Source organism: Vombatus ursinus, unplaced genomic scaffold (genome assembly GCF_900497805.2).
Source record: "Vombatus ursinus unplaced genomic scaffold, bare-nosed wombat genome assembly UNPS02014799.1, whole genome shotgun sequence".
NCBI classification, from domain to species: Eukaryota; Metazoa; Chordata; class Mammalia; order Diprotodontia; family Vombatidae; genus Vombatus; species Vombatus ursinus.
The window spans coordinates 51,915,192-51,936,860 of NW_020954577.1; the positions used below are offsets into that span (position 1 = coordinate 51,915,192).

Below are 21,669 nucleotides of genomic sequence, written 5' to 3' on the forward strand. Positions count from 1 at the left end.
AACCAAGATATACACAGGACAAACTGGAAATAATCACCATCGGGAAGGCACGAGAATTAAGGAACTTCAGAAAAGGTTTCTTGTGGGGAGGGGGGGGTGAGCTGGGCCTTGAAGGCAGCCAGGGAAGCCAGGAGGCAGACAGGAGGAGGGGAACAGTATTCCCAGCATGAGGGAAAGGCAAAGAAAAGCCAGAGTTGGGAGATGGAGTGTCTGGTTTGAGAAGAGCCTGGAGGCCCCGTCACTAGGTCAAGGATGCTCACAATAAGCATTTGCTTAAAAAAAAAAAAAAAAAAAAAAGGCACAATGAAAAGAATTGCTACTCACAGGCCAGCCCCACCCTCTCAGGGCTGTTAGAGGATCAAACTACATCAGTCAATAGACATCTATTAAGCACCTACTGTTTGCTTTGAACACCTTCAAGTGCTAAGAAGTACTGTTCTTGTTATCACCTGCTGCAGAGAAGGTAGAGGCATTCTAAAAACTCAGTAAGATTCTCCAGCTTAAATCCCATAGACTTTCCTGCCTGGCTGCCCCTGGGCCCAGAACAGGCTCCTCATCAATGCTTGCTGGCTGACGGCCCTTCAGGACATGGCCCGTATTGACTTGGCTAGGAACGGGAGCTCCCTGGTGCTCGTAGCACTTGCTTGTTTTTGAATTTCTATCACTAGTCAAGCATGGATTCTAGCACACAGTAGGCATCTAATGGTCATCTGCCCAGGATTGCTAAAGGCCTTAGCTTTTCCTCTTCCTCCAGTGGATTTCTGACCATTTGTAGATCAGAAGAGTTCTCAATGCCCATCCAGAATATAAAAGGGCTCCGGGAAAAAACACCCAACACGTCTGAACCAATCTCTCCTGAAAGGCTCACCCCTTGAATGTTGCTTTGACAACTATCGATGTATCACCTAGAGGGGGGAGTCAGCATGGGCAAAAGACAGAACACCAGATTTAGAATCAGAGGTGCGAACTCCTGAACCCAGCTTGGCTCATCCACTGACGAGCTGCGGGATGGGAGAAAAGTCATTTCTCTTCTTCAGTCTCACCTTCCTAATCTGTAAGATGTGAAGGCTGGATAAGATAACTGTCTATGGTACCAACTCTGAAGCTATACAAAGAATAGTAGCATGAATAAAGTACTTTAAAGCCTGCAAAGCATGACGACGTACGTTATCTCATTTGAGCTTCATAATAACCTGCAAAGTAGGTGCTGCTAGCACCCCATTTTAAAGATGAAGAAACTGAGGCAGACAGAGATGAAGAGATTGTGTCCAGGGTCACACAGCTAGTAAATGTGTGAGGCTAGATTTGAACTCAGGTTTTCCTGACTCCAAGTTCAGCGTTCCAGTCACCGTGCTACCTTCATGACTACATTTGCAAACATTTATCTGATTTGAAGAAAATATGTGAAAACCACAAAATGCAGCTGGAAGTAGAAGAACCTTCCAATTTTATTCCCACATGAAGGGCTTCACTAGGCAAGGCTGCATGACCACAGCAGGCCCCTTCATTGGGGAAATGGGCAGACAAGGAGAGGGCCACAGGAATGTACAGGCCTTCCTACATAGAACTAGACCACAAAGCTACTTTCCAATTTTCTACAATAGATTTCATTATGTAAGGCAAATTTAACCGAGTACTTGGAATTTAACCACCTACATTGTTTCATAATGCTCCTTTAAAATTCTATTTCGCAAAATATTTTCTGTTCACTTTTAGAGGACAAACTATGCGTACTTAAAGGTTTTATTGTAGCTAACAAATTAGTTGGTATCTATGTGGGTTTATGGACTATTTTTAATATAAAAAGGCTTCTATTAACTATATTTTGTGGTGGTTTTGCTCCCATTTACTTTCATAAAGTGAATTCCCCCTTGAAAACATGAGTAGGAGAAATGTGACCGTCATTATGCTTTCCTAAGTTGACAGCAATTATTTCTGTTCTTTTAGCACACGTAATAGTAAGCAACAAGCTTTTTTTTTTTTTAAACAAATTTGTTTTGCCTGCTTTATTTACAGAACCCAACAAAACAAAATCCAATCCCGCAGGATGCAGGAGAGCTTTAAGAACCACTGTAAAGGAACACGTTTGAAGTCTTTCTATTTCACCTACACAGACATACAAACGCGTACATAGACATAATCTACATTTGCAACTGCAGAACAGGCTCCATGATTCTACAGTATGAACATGTTGAACACTATAAAGCAGAATAAAAAAAGGAAATTTGGTTAAGAAGGCATTAGGATGTTTGGCTTTGGGGTTTTGTTTTTTTCTTTTTTTCCCCATTTACAACTGATGTGACCACATGTGATTCCAGAATAATACTGGGATTAATCCAGAATGGGATTAAACCCACTATAAAATAATTTTTCTTAAATTGGTATGGCACTGAATAAGTAAATTAATTTAGGTAGAATTGTCATTTTTATTATATTAGATTGGCCTACCCGTGAGCAACTGATATTTTCCCATTTATTCAGATCTGACTTTATTTGTGTGAAAAGTGTTCTGTAATTGTGTTCATATAGTTCCTGGGTCTGTCTTGACAGGTAGACTACCAAGTATTTTATACTGGCTACAGTTATTTTAAGTATTTCTCTATCTCTTTTTGCTGGACTCTGCTGGTAATAACATAGAAATGCTGATGATTTATACGGGTTGATTTTATATCCTGTAACTTTGCTAAATTTGTTAATTGTTTCAACTAGTTTTTCTCTAAGTATATCATCAAATCATCTGCAAAGTGATAGTTTTGTTTCCTCATTGCCTCTTCTAATTCCTTCAACTTCTTTTTCTTCTCTTATCGCGATAGCTAGCATTTCTAGTACAACAGTGAATAACAGTGGTGATAATGGGAATCCTGATCTTAATGCGAAGGCTTCTAGCTTATACTCTTTACAGGCAATGCTTGCTGATGGTTTTAGAAAGAAACTACTTATCATTTTAAGGAAAGCTCCATTTATTCCTATGCTCTCTAGTGTTTTTATAGGAATGAGTGCTGTATTTTGTCAAAGCTTTTTGCATCTATTGAGAATATCACATGATTCTTGTTGTTTTTGTTGTCGATATTGTCAATAATGCTGAGTTTTCCTAAGACTGAGCCAGCCCTGCATTCCTGGTCTAAATCCTACCTAATCACAGTGTTTGATCCTTGTAATATATTGCTGTAATTTCCTCACTAGTATTTTACTTAAAATTTTTGCATCAATATTCCTTAAGGAAATTTATAGTTTTCTCTGTTTTGATCTTCCTGATGTAGGTATCAGCACCATGTTTGTGTCACAAAAGGACTGCTACTTTGCTTATTTTCCCAAATAGTTTATATAGTATTGAGATTAGATTAATTATGCTTTAGAAGTTTGGTAGAATTCACTTATGAATCCGTCTGGTCCTGAGAATTTGTTCTTAGAGTGCTCATTTTTGACTTGTTTAATTCCTTTTTTCTGAGACAGGGTGATTTAAGTATTCTATTTCCTCTTCTGTTAATCTGGGAAACTTACATATTTGTAAATGCTCATCCTGTCTCACTTTGACTGAGAGCGTATAATTGAGCAAAACAGCTCCTGATAACTGCTTTAATTCCATCTTCATTGGTGCTGAATGCATCCTCTTCTTTCTTGATACTAGTAATTGGTTTTTCTATTTTTTAATCGAATTGACCAATGGTTTATTCATTTTATTGCCTTTCCCTTACAAAACCAGCTCCTAGTTTGACGGTCTTCTTACTTCCAATTGTATTAAATCCCTCCTTTGATTTTCAGGACTTCTAATTTGGTGTTTAGTTGGGGATTTTTGTTCTTTTTCTAGTTTTCTTTAAAACTGCATGCCCTGGGGCAGCTAGGTGGCACAGTGGATAGAGCACCGGCGCTGGACTCGGGAGGACCTGAGTTCACATCTGGCCTCAGACACATAACACTTACTAGCTGTGTGACCCTGGGCAAGTCAGCTAACCCCATTGCCTAGTCAAAAAAAAAAAAAAATAACAAGAATAAAACTGCACGCCCCAAATTCACTGATCTGACCTCTCTTTATTTTATTGACGTAAGCATTCAGAGATATAAAAGTTCCCCTAAGTACGGTTTTGACGGCATCCCATAAATTCTGGTATGTTGGCTCACTGCTGTTCTCTTTAATGAAATTATTCTTTCTATGATTTGTTCTTTGATCCACTCATACCTTTTAATTATTTAGTTTAAATGAATTTTTAATCTGTTCCCATGGCCTTTTATTGGACATAATTTTTACTGCATTATGGTCTGAAAAGGATGCATTTAATATTTCTGCTTTTGGTTGTGAGGTTTTTATGCCCTAATACATGATCAATTTTTGTGAAGGTGCCATGTACAGCTGAGGAAAAAGTACACTCCTTTCTATCCCAATTCAAATTTCTCTAGAGGTCTATCATATCTAACTTTTCTAAAATTCCAAGCCCTTAACTTCTTTTTTGTTTATTTTATGGTTAGATTTATCTAATTCTGAGAAGGAAAAGTTGAGGTCCTCCACTAGTATAGTTTTACTATTTCTTTCTGTAAATCATTTTAACTTTTCCTTTAAGAATTTGGATACTCTACATATATTTGGTGCATATATGTTTAGTATTGATATTACTTCTTTGTCTATGGTACCTTTTAGCAAAATGTTGTTTCCCTGCTTATCTCTTTTAATTAGATCTATTTTTGGTTTTGCTTGATCATGATTTCTACCACTGCTTTTTTTAACCTCAATTGAAGCATAACACATTCTGCTCCAGCCCTTTATTTTTACTCTGTTAAGTTTGTTTCAAGTGTGTTTCTTATAAATAACATAGTTGGTTTCAGATTTTAATCCACTCTGCTATCCACTTCTGTTTTATGGGTGAGTTCAACGCATTCACATTCACAGTTATGATTACTAACTGTGTATTTCTCTCCATTCTGTTTTTTCTCTGTTTATCTTTCTCTCTCTCTCCTCCCTCCAAAGTCTGTTCCGCTTCTGACCACTATCTCCCATGATCCACTCACTCTTCTTCTATCAGCCTCCCTTTTCCTATCGCCTTCCTCTCCTGCTTCCCTGTAGGTTAAGACAGATTTCTATACCCAACTGAGTGTGTGTGTTATTCCCTCTTTGAGCCAGTTCCAATGAGAGTGAGGTTCAAGGGCTGCCCGTGATCCCCCTTCATTCTCCCCTCCACTACAAAAGTTCTTCCTTTTGCACCTCTTTTAGTTGGGATAATTTTCCCTATTTTCCCTCTCCCTTCCTCCCCTTCTCCCAGTGCATCCCTCTTTCTCACCATTCCCTCCTAAGTAAGTAGTCAAAGGACAGGAGTCAACAGCTTGCAAAGGAAAACTGAAACCACTTGCAAACAATTTGGAGGTTTTACCTCAAGCATAACAAACTGGCAAAGAGAACACAATATACTAATAATCACTGTAAAAGGGGGCTGCAGGAAGACAGGCTGTTGAAAGAGTTCAGCACAGTTCAGTCCCTTTGAGTCAAAGCTCCCATTTCTCTGCCTGTACTCCAAGTAAGTCAAAGATATAAACAAAAATCCCAAACATAACACAATATTCATTACAGCACTTTCCATGGCAGCAAAGAACCAGAAACAAAGGGAGTACCTGGCTACTAGGGAATGGCTAAATGTTTGGTATATGAATGCAATGGAATCTTGTTATTCCAAAACAAATTGCAAATAGGAGAAATTGTTAATAACGAGAATATTTGGCAGTCAGTCAACAAGCACATTTACTATGTGCAAGGCATTCTGGTAAGCTAGGGGATACAAAGAGACGCAGACACAGTCTCTATTCTCAAGGAAACTGGCAGTCCAACGAAGGAGACACCATGTAAAGAGCTAGGTATATACAAGATATACACAGAGGAGGTAGAGAGCGGTCTGAAAGGGGAAGGCACTAACAGCTGAAGGAACCAGGAAAGGCTACCTGAAGATAAGATTTAAGCTGAGTTGTGAAGAAAGCCTGGGAAACCAAGAGGTGGCAGAGGGGGTCAGCCTGGGCAAAGAAAGAGATGAAGATGGAGTATATTGCGGGAGGAACTGCAAGTAGGTCATGAAAATTGCACCATGGAGTACATGGATGGAAGACAAAATGCACATATATGCACAAAAGAAGTGTAAAAAACAAGTATAAAAAAATCCTGAGAGTGGTCAAGATTAAGAAGCCTCTTGATGAGAGTGAAAGAGTAGAGTATAAAAGCTGTCTTGAACCTTAACATCAAAAACCTAAGATCTTGGCAACTGGTCCCATCACTTCCTGGCTAATAGTGGGAGAAGAAATGGACAGTGTCAGATTTTGTATTCTTGGGCTCAAAGATCACTGCAGATGGTGACTGCAGCCATGAAATTAAATGATGCCTGGTCCTTGGAAAGAAAGTGATGACAAATCTAGACAGCAGATTCAAAAGAAGAACTATCACCTTGCTGACAGATCCACAGAGTCAAAGCTTTGGCTTTTCCAGTAGCACTGTATGGCCGTGAGAGTTGGACTATAAGGAAAGCCAAGCGCTGCAGAACTGATGCTTTCAAATTATGCTGGAGAAGACTTCTGAGTCTTTTGGACAGTAAGGAGATCAAACAAGTCAATACTGAAAGAAATTAATTCAGGTTACTCACTGGAAGGTCAAATACTGAAGCTGAAGCTTAAATCTTTGGCCACATGATGAGAAGGCAGTACTCACTGGAAAAGATCCTGATGTTGGGAAAGACTGAAGGCAAAAGGGAAAGAGGACAATAGAGGATGATGGCCACAGAGTCAGACACGACTAGACATGTTCTATTTCCTTTTTATTTCTTTCAGTAACTCTTTCTCACTTACCAGTTCAATCTGGTTCAGGCAACACTCCAGAGCATTGCTGGCCACGTCTTTAACATATCTGTTCTAGAAAATGATCTGAGACTTTTTACAACATTGCAGCCAGATAAGCAACAGCAATGTGTCCCAAAACAAGTGTCTTTCTAAGCTCATAACTGGCATGCTCCTTCTGCTCAGTGATTTGGGAGTCCTTTCCCAGTGTTGCAGGTACCTGCCATCCATGCCGTGGGGCTTTTGTTCATGTCCTGAAAGCTTCCACTCGAGTCCACCCAGTGTTTGGAGGCCCCTGGGGAGCACCCTGGTCACCCACCTACTCTCCCTCATGCCAGCAGCACTTCTTCACTTTGGGTCATACAATTCCTTGCTGACATCCTTTAGTCCTGTTCTTAGGAGAACACTGATTCCTCACTGATGCCAGGCTGCCACCTGCTCACCACCACCATGTACATCTCTCCATCGCCCTCTGAGTTACGCCCATATTCAGGTCTGGTCTAGGCCTCGCTGCCTCACAGCAACACTGCTAAACTCTTTCTTTTGAAGCTGCAGGCCTTGGCTGTTAGGTGGAGCTTGGGGTCAGTCCAAGGGTTTTGCAATGTCCTGAAGATAATCCAGCCCCCTCTCCTCCTTTTCAACTCAGCACATCGTCCCTCTGTATTGTCTTTCCCAGATATACACACTATTGAATAAGCTCTAGAGGGTGTTCATTCAGACGTATGTTGAAATCTAGGCAATTTTTTCCCCTTTATCTACCTGGTAGGAATGACTCCTTTGAGTGATAAGAGATTTCTTCCAGGAAGATCTGCAGCACAACGTTAGCTGCCAATAGAACCTGGAAGACCTCCTCATCCATAAGAAATCCTTTGTAGGCACAGAATCTGTACTGATCGTTCCATCACTGTGGCCAGTATCCATCTCCCTGTCTTTAGGGCTTGCTATTACTATCAGTGGGTCACTGAACAGCCTTGTATCTATTAGTATAACTTACAACTGAATTATCTTGCCATATGGACGTGAGATATGACACTGAAAAACCATCATTAATGTCACATTTTGTTCTACAGAGTAAAAAAATAATTTGAAGTAAACATTAAGTACAATGGGATCTTATATTCTTTACATCTTTTAGTTAACTATGAGATGCCACTGATGAAGTCCATCGTTGAATATTCTTTACAAAAGCCTGCTTGTTCCCTACTGTACTTTCATTGAGGATGTCCTCAATTCATCTCTACGTGATTCTCATCAAGATTTGGCATAGACAGAGGAGTGGAGCTATATGGTGAGTCACTAAGATTCTCTTGGACACCTTTTTTAAGGTGAGATCCGTGCGCACCCCCCCCCCCCTTTCAAACACTGGTCTATCAGTCCCTCAGTGTCTGCCCACCCCAGCACAGGTGTCCTCTCTATAAACTGACTCCACCCACAAGCTCTCCCAGGTTTGCTTTCTTTAGGTGCTAGAACATGAAGAGTCAAGTGAGGAGCTTCCGCCATCCTAGCTGGCAGGGAAAAAGTTGTTGAGAAACATTTTTGCAAATCTTTTCCATTTTTCTTCTGTTTGTGGTCCCCTTTACATTTTCATCTCGCTGGGTAACTTGCCAAGCTTTCTTTAAATTGGTTTTACTCCCCACCACTGCTCCTCTCTACCTCATGAGACACTACTGTGCATCCTGACACAGTGTTGTCTTTGGGAGCCCTCTCTATATTTGGCAAGTCAACCATCTGCTAAAAAAAAGTGTTCTCTTGACCCTTAGGGTCTCTTTGCTGCTGTGGTCCAGGTGTCAAATCTGGTTCAATGAAGGCCTGCCTTCACTGAACCAGATTAAAAAATAATTTGGAAATATTTAACAAAATAATTAAAAATACAATAGAACATAAGTAATGTTAATATGTGGGTATGTCAATATGCTGACTGCAGGGACCCTTATGCGTGATTTAGTGGCTCCATTTCTACTTTGAGTTTGACACCACTACCGTAGTTAGTTTATACTAGTTTAACTTGCAAATCAAATTCTTATAATTGATGCACATGAAGTTTTTGTTGTCCATTTTACATTTCAAGGCTAAACATATTAACCCTACCTAACTCTAACCCTAACCATCTCCTCCATTTTCTAATCCTACTTTTTTTTTCATTTTCTCATTCTGATTTTTTTGTTCTTATTTGGTTTAAATTCTGATTTAACTCTGACATATACATTGTCCTACTGTGCAGAGAATCCAAATTTAAGAATAATTTCCATGTCAATAATAAGTTTTTTTTACTGTCTGTTAAGATGTAGTCAAATTCACTTCTTGTATAATCTGATGCTCACCATGTCTAGGGCCTACCATTTTTTTTTTTTTTTTAAAGAAAGTCTTCATGCAAGTCTTGGGTCTCCCTGACTTATTTCTCCTGGAACACATTTTCCTGTGTCTTTTGCCCCATCATCCTCTTTTTCTACAACTACATTGAACCAAGACTCCATAAAGACCTATTCCAACGCCTCATCACAGTGTGCAGGTCACCCTAGGTTCCCAAAGGCTCTGCCAGCTGGCTGAGCATAAGCTCTGGCAAGGTGTACCATGGTGCAAAGACTTCGAGAGTGGCCCCACAAACACATGACATCTGTTTTCTAAGAACCAGCAGATGAAAGCATGGATAGGCACATCCCCAGCAGACTAGCCTACTGGAGAGGACATTTCTTCAGCCACACCAACCCAGGACACAATAATTTAAAATGGCAACTGGTTCAATGCGTAGTAGCTAGGGTAAGGAGAGAGGCCAGAGGGTAATAAGAATCACAATTTTTAGACCAACAACACACTTTAATCTATGATATGCTAATGACGAGATTCCTGTCCAATGACCAACAACTGGCCTCCTGGAGGAGATGAAATCACACTCAGCTATCAATGAAACCAGAAGAAAGCTGGGCTCCCAGGTACATCTTTGGAGCAGGATTTGCAGCTTCTTGTTTCGTGGGGCACCATGCTGCTTCGCACAAAGCTGTAGGGGAGTTTGATGAAGACACAGCCTCTAAGGTCTCCAAACCCAGCCCACGTGCACAGACAGCCACTCTGTGGCTTTGGGATGAGGTGTGTCCTGTACAATCTGAGGACCTCATATTCCTTCCCAATCTCCTGGACTCTCTGCTAAGCATCTCCCACTCTGACCCTTGCTGCTCTTGTCTCGTCACTCCATTCTGGTTTTCCTCTGGCCGTCACTTCCTTGGTGTATTTCCTCAGACTTTGTCCTCAGCCTTCTGGTTTTCACCTGGCACTTTCCTTAGAGAATTCAATTCAGATCCCCAAGGCTTCATACGGCGGCCAGTGTGTGCAAGAATGGCAAAGGGGCAACTCTGGCAGTAAAAAGAAAAAAAGCAAAAAGCAGGCCCTGCCCTTCGGGAGCTCAGGCTGCATTAACAGAGCCACAGTGGCATGAAAGCTCTTAGCACGGTGCCTGGCACATAGGAGCTACTAATAAATGCTCATTTTGCTTCCTTATCTAAACAGCTGTGGCCAGTTCTGAGTGCCCCCTTTCAGGAAGGACACTGATAAGCCGGCCAGTTTCCAGCCCAGAGATCGCAGCAAAGGAGAGGTGGGTGAAAGAAGTAGAGATGATTACTAAGACAAGATGTCTTCGAGTAAGAGTAAACAAGAATTCAGTCTGTTTGTTCTGCTTGATCCCAAGGGGCAAAACATGAAGTAAAGAGTGGAAATTCCAATGGCCCAAAGATCACAGAGCTAGAATTGGAAGGGACCTTAGAGGTCATCTAGTGCAGCCCCTCGTTTTGTAGATGGAGAAACTAGAGTCCAAGAAGGCTAAAGGGTTTCCCCAAGGTTACACAGTGTCATGGGTGGGATTTGAACCGAGATCCTAACTGCAGAGGCAATGCCCTCAGGCATGATGGAAGGATATCTCCCTAACCATTAGAGCTACAGAAGAACTGCACAGGCTACCTCTCAAGGCCAGTGGGTTCTCCTTCCCCAGAAGCCTTCAGGGATAGGGATTGGTGTAGGTAGCCTCTAGGGCCCTTTCCCTCTGAGACTGCCATTCTGTGAACTCACGCTGCTTTTCCATGTTGTGTGTGCAAAGCCAATGCCACATTCTGGGGTTATTCGATCTCTCCTGTTCCTCCTTGTGTGTTCAATGCTTTTCCTTCATCAGAGACATAGGTTTGAGCACTGGGCCCTCTCCCTTTCATGAGCAAGATGGTGATGATTCCTAACAGCTCCTTTCAGCTCTACCTCCAAGAATCCCAGTCAGTTTTTATTTATTTGCAGGGCAAAGAGAGGGAAATGTTCTACACGCAGAGTGAAAAGGCCTCTCTGTCCCTGCAGTGCCCATGGGAACGTCATTAGGTCACCCTCCTCCCCAGGCTTTCATTTCCTTCTCTGTGAAATAAGGGTTTGGCCTAAATGGCCCCAAGGACCATCTACCAGGTAGATTCTAGCTTCTGTGATCCTACGACGAGCTGAGTAAGAGAAGGCAAGAGAGAGGAGCAAACGTCCACAAGGTGCAGAAAGCTCTGGAGGATGCTTTCCTCACGACCATCCCAGGAGGTCGCTATTAGAAGAAGTCTTATCCTCAGGTGGAGGAGGAACACATAGGGTGTCTCACTGGTGCCTAAGGCAAGGGCCCAGTCCTCATCCCTGATTCCAGACCCGGCAATCTCCTGCAGTACACAGCCTCTCTGCCACTGATCATGACCGGCTTAGAATTCACACGAAGGATGACAGGGAGGCAAAGCATTAGCAATCCAAACAACAAGAGAGAAAGATTATTTGAGCCACAGCATTGTGGATTATTTGGCAGAGAGAAGCAGGGGGCAGGAGGGGAAGTCATTGTTTTAATGCCAAAGGTCTTTCCTAGTGACTGAACCAGGGATGTGGGAAGCTCTAACATCTTTGGCTCAACGTCCTTTCCCTCACTACTCCAGCTGGGCCGCAAAATCCACGTGACATCAGAACCGAACGGGAGAAGGCAAAGTCAGAGGGCTACAAGCACAACATTTACTGTCCCAGCTCCAGCCCAGGGGTGTGGCGGAGAGTGACTGCACAGGTCCACAAAAAGCAGGGAAAGATGGCAGCAGGACAAGGTGTAACATGGAGGCAGTAAAGAGCTGTCACTTAAAAAGACAAGGGGGCTAACCACGGCTAGCGGTGGACTTAATGGCTTAGAAAGGATCTGAAAAAATGACAGAGAAAATTATTAAACGGATTAAAACTAGATCCTATGAGGGAAAGCTGGGGATGCATTATTTTGACTTTTTCAAAGGGAAAACCCAGCTGCTACAGGGCCATTTTATCTTAACTTTCGGTGAGCACAGAAGAAGACAGAATAAGTTAAACTGCCATAAGGATAATTTAGAGTAGATGTTGGCTAAAATATCTCAGGTATAAAAACAATAAAGCTACAAAGGGAGGAAGGAAAAGGACAAGAGAAAAGAATGAAAACTAGGGTCTGTGGGACTCCACGAGAAGAACAATTTTCTGAAGATGGAGCTTGGCACACAAAGAATGTCTGCTGACTGAGGGACTGAGATTCTCGTTTAAGAAGCCATGCGGAACACCCAGAGTAGGGAACGGAGGCTCTTCTACTAGTCGACAAGAGAAGAGCAAAGGAGAACAGGGTTCTCATGCAAGGAAAGAGCACACATGTTCAAAAGAGATGAGCTGTCAGTCGGGCAATGGAGGTACGAGTAGAAATTAGGGAAGGAGAAGAGCAAGTATATGAATATGAATGCCTCCGCCCAGCGAGACGATCAAGGCATGTAAGTAAAACCCCCTTCTTCTAAATACAAAGAAGAGGAGCTTTCTTGTACTCACATCATTTCAGAGGCTGAAGATGCCCTGACACTGTGGGCCAGGTTCAGGTACTCCCTTCATCAGGCCATTGCCATCTTCATTGTTGGAGACTTCAGTCCACTAATGACCTCGTTAGCCCAGGGTCATCACTCTTCAGCCAGAGAAATTCATTCTACTCCTTCACTGCTTTAAGCCCCTACATTGCCTTCATTTACTTCTGGGCCCTTGACCCTATCCTATTCTCCTGTACTCGGACTTTACTTAGCCCAGAGACCTGCTCCCTCATATTTTCTGACATCAATCCCGACTAATGACCCCCCAACTCCTGCTCCCCCCCTTCCCCCCCCATTCCTCCATTCCTGCTCTCTGGCTCCCAGGCACTGCCAGAGAAAAATCAAGTTTATTTCACCCACTATAAATTTATGGACCACAAGCCTCACCAATACTCAGCAGTCCTTCAACCCTGACTCCTTCATTCTCTACAGAACACACTTCAAACCTTTCCCTACCCAAGTCCCAGCTAAGTCCCCTCACCCCGACTCTCAGAAGCTCATTTAACCACTGACTCTTTAAGGAGAAGGCCCAGGTCATCCAACGGGCATCCTCTCATCTCCAAAACCTCTCATCCTTCTCACTCAAACTCTCTTCCTTTCCTAGCGGCTTTGAAGGACTACCACTTACTAAAAGTTACTGCCTTCAATCTCAACCCCTCCCAACCTCTCCAGGACCTGACCGTATCAATCATTCGGCATATTTTTCAGACACTTTTAATCTCTTTCCCTCCCAGCTCCCGGCCCATCTCACCATGCTGTGGGATCCCTAACAATACAAACCCCCAAACTCTCCTCTTTGCTCTGACCCCATCCTGTTACCATCACTTCTGTCTCCTCCCCCTAAAACCAAAACTTCTGAGAAACATACTTCCTAACTAATACCTCCACTGCCACAACACTTTATCTCCTTCTTAGGAGATCTCTCTGCAATCTAGAGACAAGTCTGTCTCCACCACTCAACTGAAGCCGCTTTTCCAAAGCCCCTAAAGACTAGCCTGATGTTGTTCAATCACTTTTAGTCGTGTCCAACTCTCTGTGACCCCATCTGGGGTTTTCTTGGCAAAGACACTGGAGTGGTGTGCCATTTCCATCTCCAGCTCATTTTACAGATGAGGAAACTGAGCCAAACAGGGTGAAGTGACCTGCCCAGGGTCACACAGCTAGGAAGTGTCTGAGGCCATATTTGAACTCAGGAAGATGAGTCTTCCAGACTCCAGGCCCGGTGCTCTGTGCATCATGGTGCCACTGAGCTGCCTTGCCTACCCTAACAGTTAAATGTACCTGCTCGTACTGCCTGTCTCTTCTCCTGGCTTTAAGCTTAGACCCCCACTCTCCTAATCTTCCTCCTGCTTCGGCTCCTTTGCTGGCTCTCCACCCTCTCCCCAAGGCCATGTTCCAGGCCCTTGGCTCTCTCCACAATCCCATCCTTTCACCCAGCTTCCAACATCTCCTCTATGTCAATGCTCGAGGACGCCAGGATTGTACATTAAGAGCCTGATGGGATCCTGGAGACAATCTGGTCCAAGCCCCTCTTTTACAGGTGAAGATGCCAAGGCCCCCCAAGGGAAGGTCACAGAGCTCAGCAGCAGAGCTGACATTCCAGTCCAGCCCTCAGGACTTCAAGCCAAGGCACCTTCCCCTCCTTGCTCCCCCTTCCTCTTCGATGGCTTCCTTGGGCCGGCCTGACCTGTCTCCAGTGGAAGGATCCCGGCCTGCCTCGTCTCTCCACTGCCGCCTCCTGCCACCAGCCAGCAGGAGTCAGCAGCAGCCTCTCCTCTTTCACGGTTCACTCCATCCATCTATCTCCTGCCTAGCCTGGCTTTTCTCTGCTAGTCTTCAGGTCACTCTCCTCCCTCCCTCTGGACATTATTCAGTACCGGCTCACACTTATCCTTTCTACCTGAAGCACTCACTGCCTTCCTACTTAAGGACTTAACACTCTCCTGTTGCTCTGGCAAACCAGGTCCTCACCTCCAGCTCCTAGGCCTCCTCTGCCTCAGCCTCTGAAACAATCTCCCTGTCAGGATGTGAGTTAGGGAAAACAGCTGCCTCTGGAGGCAGAGGACCTCCCTTCCAATTCCGGCTCTGCATATGTGATGTTACACCCCCTTACTACCTATGGGATGTCAGGCCAGTCACTAATTTCCCCCTCCCCCCTCAGCTTCCTCACCTGCAAACTGGAGAGGGTGGTTGGGGTAGATAACCCTGAGGAAGTCGCCACATCCACTCTAAACTCCTGTTATCTACTATCAGCTGAGCCTTCCTGGCGCCTGCCCGACGGTGCCTGGGAATGCCTCCTGTTCTCCAGTGATTGATTCTTCATCCCAGCTTCCCACAGCCTGCACACGCTCATCTGGGCTGAGGTCTCTTCCAACTCAAATTCATGCTTTTTTGACCTCAAAATTCTCTTCCAGCCTTAAAACTAGGATCCTGTGATTCCCCCCTCCAGCCCTCCTTCTGCTTTACTCTTCCTCAGCATCACCTCCAGCCCTCTCCCTGCTCTCGCAGACCATCCCCCTGGAGCTGATCTCATTTCCTTCCCTTCAGTTCTGATCCTATAAACAGGTCAGTCACGTATTTTTCTCGGCCCTTTAATCCCCCCCCCACACACTCTTGTCCTTCTGCTGGTCAGCCTCATCTCAAACCCAGCCCTCTCCCTCCTCACAGGCAGTGATGCAGGAAGTCCAGGAGTCCACCAGTCATATGATCTAACCTCAGGGAAGCCTTCACTTTTACTCCTCTTGTTCCGCAGTACTGGGCTCTTCACTGACGCTTCCCTGAGAAGATTTCCAAAGCTTTCCCTTAACATCCTCAAGCCACTTTATGTCAGTTCTACCTAGTTTCCTCCAAGCTCACATCTCCAACCACCTTTCCAACATCTTAACTCAACATGTCCACAACAGAATGCATCATCTTTCCCCCCAAACTTTCCCTCACCCCTACCTTCCCTATTGTCATAAAGGGCACCCTCATACTCCCAGTCCCTCAGGCTACCAATCTAGGAATCACCCTGGACTCCTCACTGTTTCTCTCCCTAAATGTCCCAGTTGTTACCAAAGCCTATTGATTTCACCTTTGCAACATCTCTCCAACACACCCGATTCTCTCCTCGGATACTGCCCCCACCCTAAGGCAGGCCTCATGCCTGGACAAGAGCCTGCTGGGGTGTCGGCCTGCCTCCAGTCTCTCCCCACTCCCAGCCAACCTCCATCCAGCCACTGAAGTGATCTTCCTAAAGCACAAGTCACTCCTCCCTACTCACTAAACTGCAGAGGCCCCTTCATGACCTAGCCCTCCCAACCCCAACTTTCCAGTCTTCCACCTTCCTCCCCCTCTTCCATCCGATGACATTGGCCTCCTGGATGTTCCACAAACAAGACACTCAATCTCTTGCGCCAGCCATTTTCTCAGGCTGTTCCCCGGCCTCATCTCTGGGTCCCAACTACGATCCGTTCCCCCACAAGCCCCTCTGACTTCTCCTGTCTTCGCCTTTCCTTATTTCCAATGTAACGGGCATGTAGCTTGTTTGCACAGAATTGTTTCTTTGTTATCTCCCCCATCAGACTGTGAGCTCAGTGAGGGCAGGGACTCTTTTCTATCCCCAACACTTCAGACAGGGCCTGAGCACAAAAGAGCACTCTACTGTTGCTCTGGCAACACCCCATCCTCACCTGTCATGTGGGTGTTTGGGGCCAAGATGATGCTTAATAAATGCTTACTGACTTCCTACCTACTTTACTGAAAAACCTGAAGCCATCTCCACCTTCAACAGGGAAGGTCTTCTGTCCCTACTCCCAAACACTACATTTCCCTTTTCTGTCTTAGGCTCACCAAGCCTCATCTTCTAACATTCCTTCTCGCTCCATATCTCCTACAGTTCCTACTCACAAGCTCAGGTCTTTGTCATCCTTCAAAAGAAAATCCTCTGGATTTCTGGAGTCAAGAAGACCCAAGCTCAAACCCTGTCTCAGACACTTACTGTGTGACCAAAGCTGGACACTAAACCCGTGCCTGGCTCAGTTTCCTAATCTGTAAAATGGACATGGTGATAGCACCAACTCCCAGGGTTGCTGTGAGAATCAAAATGAGATAATATTTGTAAGGCTTCTGCAAACCTTATAGCTCTAGAAATGTCTGGCTACTGCCAACTTCTCAAGCTGGAATCCCCCATTCTCCCAGGGCCCAGCTGCTTCTCCACTCCTGCTGCCCAGGCGTTCCCTTCACCTCCTGACTCCATTCTATTGCAACACTTTTCCAAAGTTATCAATAAGCTGTTACCTGCTAAATGCAAAAGGCCTTTTCTGGGGCCCCATCCCTTCCTCATGACTGCAGTAACCTCTGACCTTGTAGATGCTCATCTTCCTCCTGCTCCTTAAGTAGGGGTGACTCACAAGACTCAGCAGGGGTCTTTCCTCTTCTCTCATTTTTCCCCTTGGTGAGTTCATTTCCTCCAAAGAGTTCAACTACTTCTATGCAGAAAATTCTCCCGTATCTCTCTAGATCTCTCTTCTTTCCTGAACTTTACCTCCACACCAAATGCCAGTCCAACTACCTCCAACTCAATAGCTAGACTGCACGTCCAATTCAGCTTGCTCAAAAAGGAGCTCCTACTGTCCCCCAGCCTTGTTCCCCCTCAGAGCTCCTTGCTGACCCCCATCAGTAACCTCAGTCGTCTCTGACCTGATCTTAATCCTCCTCCACGCTCCTCATTTCTGTTGAGAGCCCCGCTATTGCGGCCCCACATCAGGAAACTCTCCCTTGGCTCCCACTCTGCTCAGCCAGCTGTTGATTTTGGCCAGCTCCACCTTTACAAGCTCCCTCACGTCCCAGCTCCTCTTGCCCCATACCGCTAAATCCTCACCCCCTCTCACTTGCACTTGAGCAATGCTACACCACGTCTGTCCCGGTCTTCCTGTTTTCCAGTCTCTCTCCTCTGGGACCTCTTCTCCCCAGAGCAGCTAAAAGAATCCTCCCTCTCCCCAGTCAGGCTCTCTCCCACCTCAGCCCACCTCATGAATTCTTGCCAAGATGCAGCCCCACAGGGCTCTCAACAAGAGGATTCTTGTTTTTTTCTCCCAATCTGTGATTTCATCTCCAGTGTGGAGAGAGCCCCAGGGCATACCCTCCACCAGTGCAGGCTGACAAGCCCTCTGGCTCACTCTAGTCTTTGGCCGTGCTTGCACTGCTAGTATAGGGATGTCACAGGTAGGCCTGAGCCCAAGTTGCCCCAAGTCCAGACTGGGGTGGGCCAGAACTGCCTGCACTCAGAAAGCCAGATTTGACCCTCAGCAGTAGTCCACCAAGCCCAACACTAGCCTACTGCCTTTGTACACAGTACAAAGTACATATGGCAGACAAAAAAAGGAATGCAATCTTAGGCTGCATTAAAGGAAGCCTGTTGTCTGGGATGAGGAGGGGGACTGTGTGGCTGTGCCCCGCCCTGGTCACACCAGCCTGCAGTGCTGTACTCAGCTCTGAGCATCATCAGTTAAGGCACATGGTGGCAGTGACCAATGTGGTGAAGTACTTCAGATTCACACCAAATGAAGCCTGAGAGGGAAAGGTGCAACCCCTTGAAGACAGCCATCGTATAGAAGATGGATTCACTCTCCTGGCTCTGCTTGGACTCAGAGGGAAGAATCAGAAACCTGCTGAGGCAAGCAGGGCAGCTCGGGCATGAGAGCGGCCCTGCGGTTTCAGGAGAGACCTGGGGTCATTCCCCACCACCCTCTGGTCCTTGATTTCTCCATCTATAAAACAAAGGGCTGGACCAACAGAAGCTAGAGTCCCTGCCAGGGCTCTGATTTTACTCATCTAACTCTTCTGTTTGTTTCTGTATCCCACATGGAGCACAGTGCCTGAACACGGAAATGGTTGTTGATCAATTAAAGGCACAGTCTGCTGGCAGCTCTCCTATTAACATACAGTCCTTTTCTCAGCACAGGCACCCAGGCCCAAATCTCTCCTAGTTTTCAGGCCTTTGAGCTGAAGATCAGCAGAAATCATCTTGGCCCCGAACACCCACGTGACAGGCGAGGAAATCACAGGTCAAGAGAGCTTCAGGGACCTGCGCACGGAGCCCCAGGCTTCAGAGGAGTAGACAAAGAACGTAAACTCAGGGCCCTTGGTCCCAAGCCCAGGACTTTTCTTTACTGTTTTCTCTGCGTTTTTCCCTGTTTATATAATTCCACTGATATCATTCCAATTCCTTTATCTGTTTATCATTCCATTTACAAGTGGAACAAGAACCACAACATAGCAATATATTATCATCATTTGCTGAGCATGGCCCTACTATGTGTAAGTCCCTGGGGAATACAAAGAGGTTTGACATTATTCCTGCTCTTGAGTGGCTTCTTAGTCAACAAGCATTTATTAAGCACCTACTGTATGCCACACACCATGCTAAGCACTGTCCTGAGAAGAGACAGGACTACACATAAAAGATTAAAAAGGAAAAAAAACCCCATAAAATAGCATGGTTAAGTTGGTTAAGTAAGAGACTCGAAGACTGTGTGTTTGGGACAAAGTCACAAAGCTTTACACTTTGACCCTGAAGGGAATAATAGTGAATATAACACGACGGAGAGTGGCCAACCGCAGAATCTCTCAAATTATCAAAGAAAGCAAAGTTGTGCTCCAAGAATCTCTTTTAAAAAGGTCAGACTGAGGGGGCAGCTAGGTGGTACAGTGGATAGAGCACTAGCCCTGGACTCAGGAGGACCTAAGTTCAAATCCAGCCTCAGACACAAAACATTCACTAGCTATATGACCCTGGGCAAGTCACTTAACCCCACTGCCTAGCCAAAAAACAAAACAAAAAAAAATAAACAAACAAACAAAAGTCAGCTAAAAAGTCAGACTGAGGCTGGGGGCACCACAGTGTATGGGCCTCAAGTCAAAAAGAGGCATGTTTAAATCTGGCCTCAGACACTTACTAGTTGGGTGGTGCAAGGGAAATCACTTAGCCTCTGTTTGCCTCAGTTTCTTCATCTGTAAAATAGGAATAATAACATATACCTTGAAGAGTTGCTATGAGGATACACTGGTAAAGCACGCTATATAAATGATCATTCTTATTGCTACAGAACCAACAAAGAACTGTAACGTACTCAGAACCGTACCACATCCACAGTAATGTCAGAAGGGAAAGGCAGTCATCTTCATGGAGTCTAGAAAACGGAACAAGCGCTTCTTCATGGGCTGAGGACAATGGTGGCCAACGCAAGTCTCTCCTTGGTGACAGGGCTACAGGACATCGCCTAAGGCCACCAAACCCCCCCCCCCCCCCAACTGCCCAGAGGTGATAGAACTAAGCTGCCCGGCACAGAGAGTCTACAGCCCTGCCTGGGAAAGACCAAGGCTCGGGGTCCCACGAGGCCCGACAGGCCCTTTTTACCCCTAGCCGCCCGGATGGCTGCCCAGCATTACCAGGAGCCCCAAGAGGGGAGTGACACTCCGAGTCAGCCCAATTCAGACACCCAAGCGGGCCACATCCTCTCCTGGGCAAGAGGAAAGCCTGGAGATGGCTGCTGCGTGCCCAGCTGGTCAGCGGGGGCTCTTTTTTCCTCTCTCTATACACCAGAAAGCTTGGGGATCTCATCGGCTGGCACGGACTCAATCATCACCTCTATGCTGCTGCTCAGCAGATCTGTTCATCCAGCCCTAACCTCCAGACTGCCATCCCTAACTGCTTAGTGGAATCTTGAACTGGGTAATCCACAGAACTCACCAAGCCCCAAACCAATCTCATCATCTTTCTCCCTCATTCCTTCCAATCACCCAGGGAGGTATCACCTTTGCGATCTGTGGATCCTCTCCACTTCCTCGATCATTCTTGCTCACACCTCCAACCTGTTGCTGAGGCCTGTCAGTTTTACTTTTGTGACCTCTCTTGCATTCACTCCCTTTCTCTCCTCTGACACTGCCACCACCGTGGTGCAGGCCCTTATCACCTCCTGCATGGACCACTGCAAAGGCCTACTGATGGTCTGTGAGGCCCAAGTCCATCCTCCAGTCATCTCTCAAAGGCGTCTTCCTAAAGGGCAAGTCACTCCCCTACTCAAACTTCACTGGCTCCCTATACCTGCAGGATCAAATACAAAATCTTCTGTTTGGTGCTCAAGGCCCTTCTTTCCAAAGGTAGCAACTGGGAAGAAACCCTCCATGACAAACCTGAGAAATGCTGTGTATCTTCCGAAAACTTTAGAGCCAGAAAAATGCCTGGGCAGTTCTCACCTTCTGGTCATTTGCACAAAGGTTCTGAGCCAACTGTAACCAGTTTATGGCCCATTAAAAGTCAGATAAACCTTTATAAGATTTTCTTCCCAGGAGGTTAATGGTAACTGAAACTCCTTGTTCAAATGGCAGCATCATGGATTAATGATTCTTAAGTATCTGACTAGTGATTTCATTGGTCTAGGAAAACTCCCAGGGAGGAGACCCCTTGGACTAATGCAAATCAGAATCTGTTCTGCAAATCACAGGCTTAGACTTTCTTAATAAGAAGTCACTATCAATAAAAGCAAACCACATTAATCTAAACAAATTGTACTTTCCCCCCAAAATCTGGTTTGTATAAAATCTGAGTGACGCCCATAACTGCCCTGTTAGTATCAAGCAAAGCACAAAACAGGGAGGAAGATGAAGGCCTGCCCAAAAGCTCACTCTGTCCCAGAGCAGGCCCAGTTCCCCAGGGCCTACGTCCAAGAGGGCTCCCCTACAGATCAGGGAAATTTAGCCTGTCATCTGCAGTGGGGTTTTTGAGAGGGCTAGCTATACTTCAATAGCACAGGTTTCCTTTGCAACACTATGGATTTTATCTTTATCTTCCCTGGCTTTACCAGATGGGTTTAGTCCATAACTCAAAAAAGGTTAAGAAGCCTGCTACACACGTCCAGGCCCTCACACCATTCCTGTTCCTGTTTTCTGGCACCATGGTGCTGCCTGCCTCAAGCCCGGATGTACTGCAGAGCCCACTAGAGGCCATTCAGAATCATGCAAGATGCATGGCTTTACT

General features: G+C 45.3%; 1 protein-coding gene across 8 annotated transcripts in view; it reads right to left on the minus strand.

The window, feature by feature from the left end:
• The window catches only part of LOC114050412 (MAGUK p55 subfamily member 6), an 85,793-nt gene that overhangs the window by 37,896 nt on the left and 26,228 nt on the right, over positions 1-21,669 (minus strand). For 2 of the 8 annotated variants that reach the window (XM_027872058.1, XM_027872056.1), the window contains exon 1: positions 12,619-12,835. The exons of 5 other annotated variants lie outside the window; for them this stretch is intronic. The gene's annotated coding sequence lies outside the window, so the exon portion shown is untranslated. Of the gene's footprint in view, positions 1-12,618; positions 12,836-14,820; positions 15,052-21,669 lie in introns of those variants that run through there. One more of the 8 variants, XM_027872057.1, reaches the window with a different exon arrangement.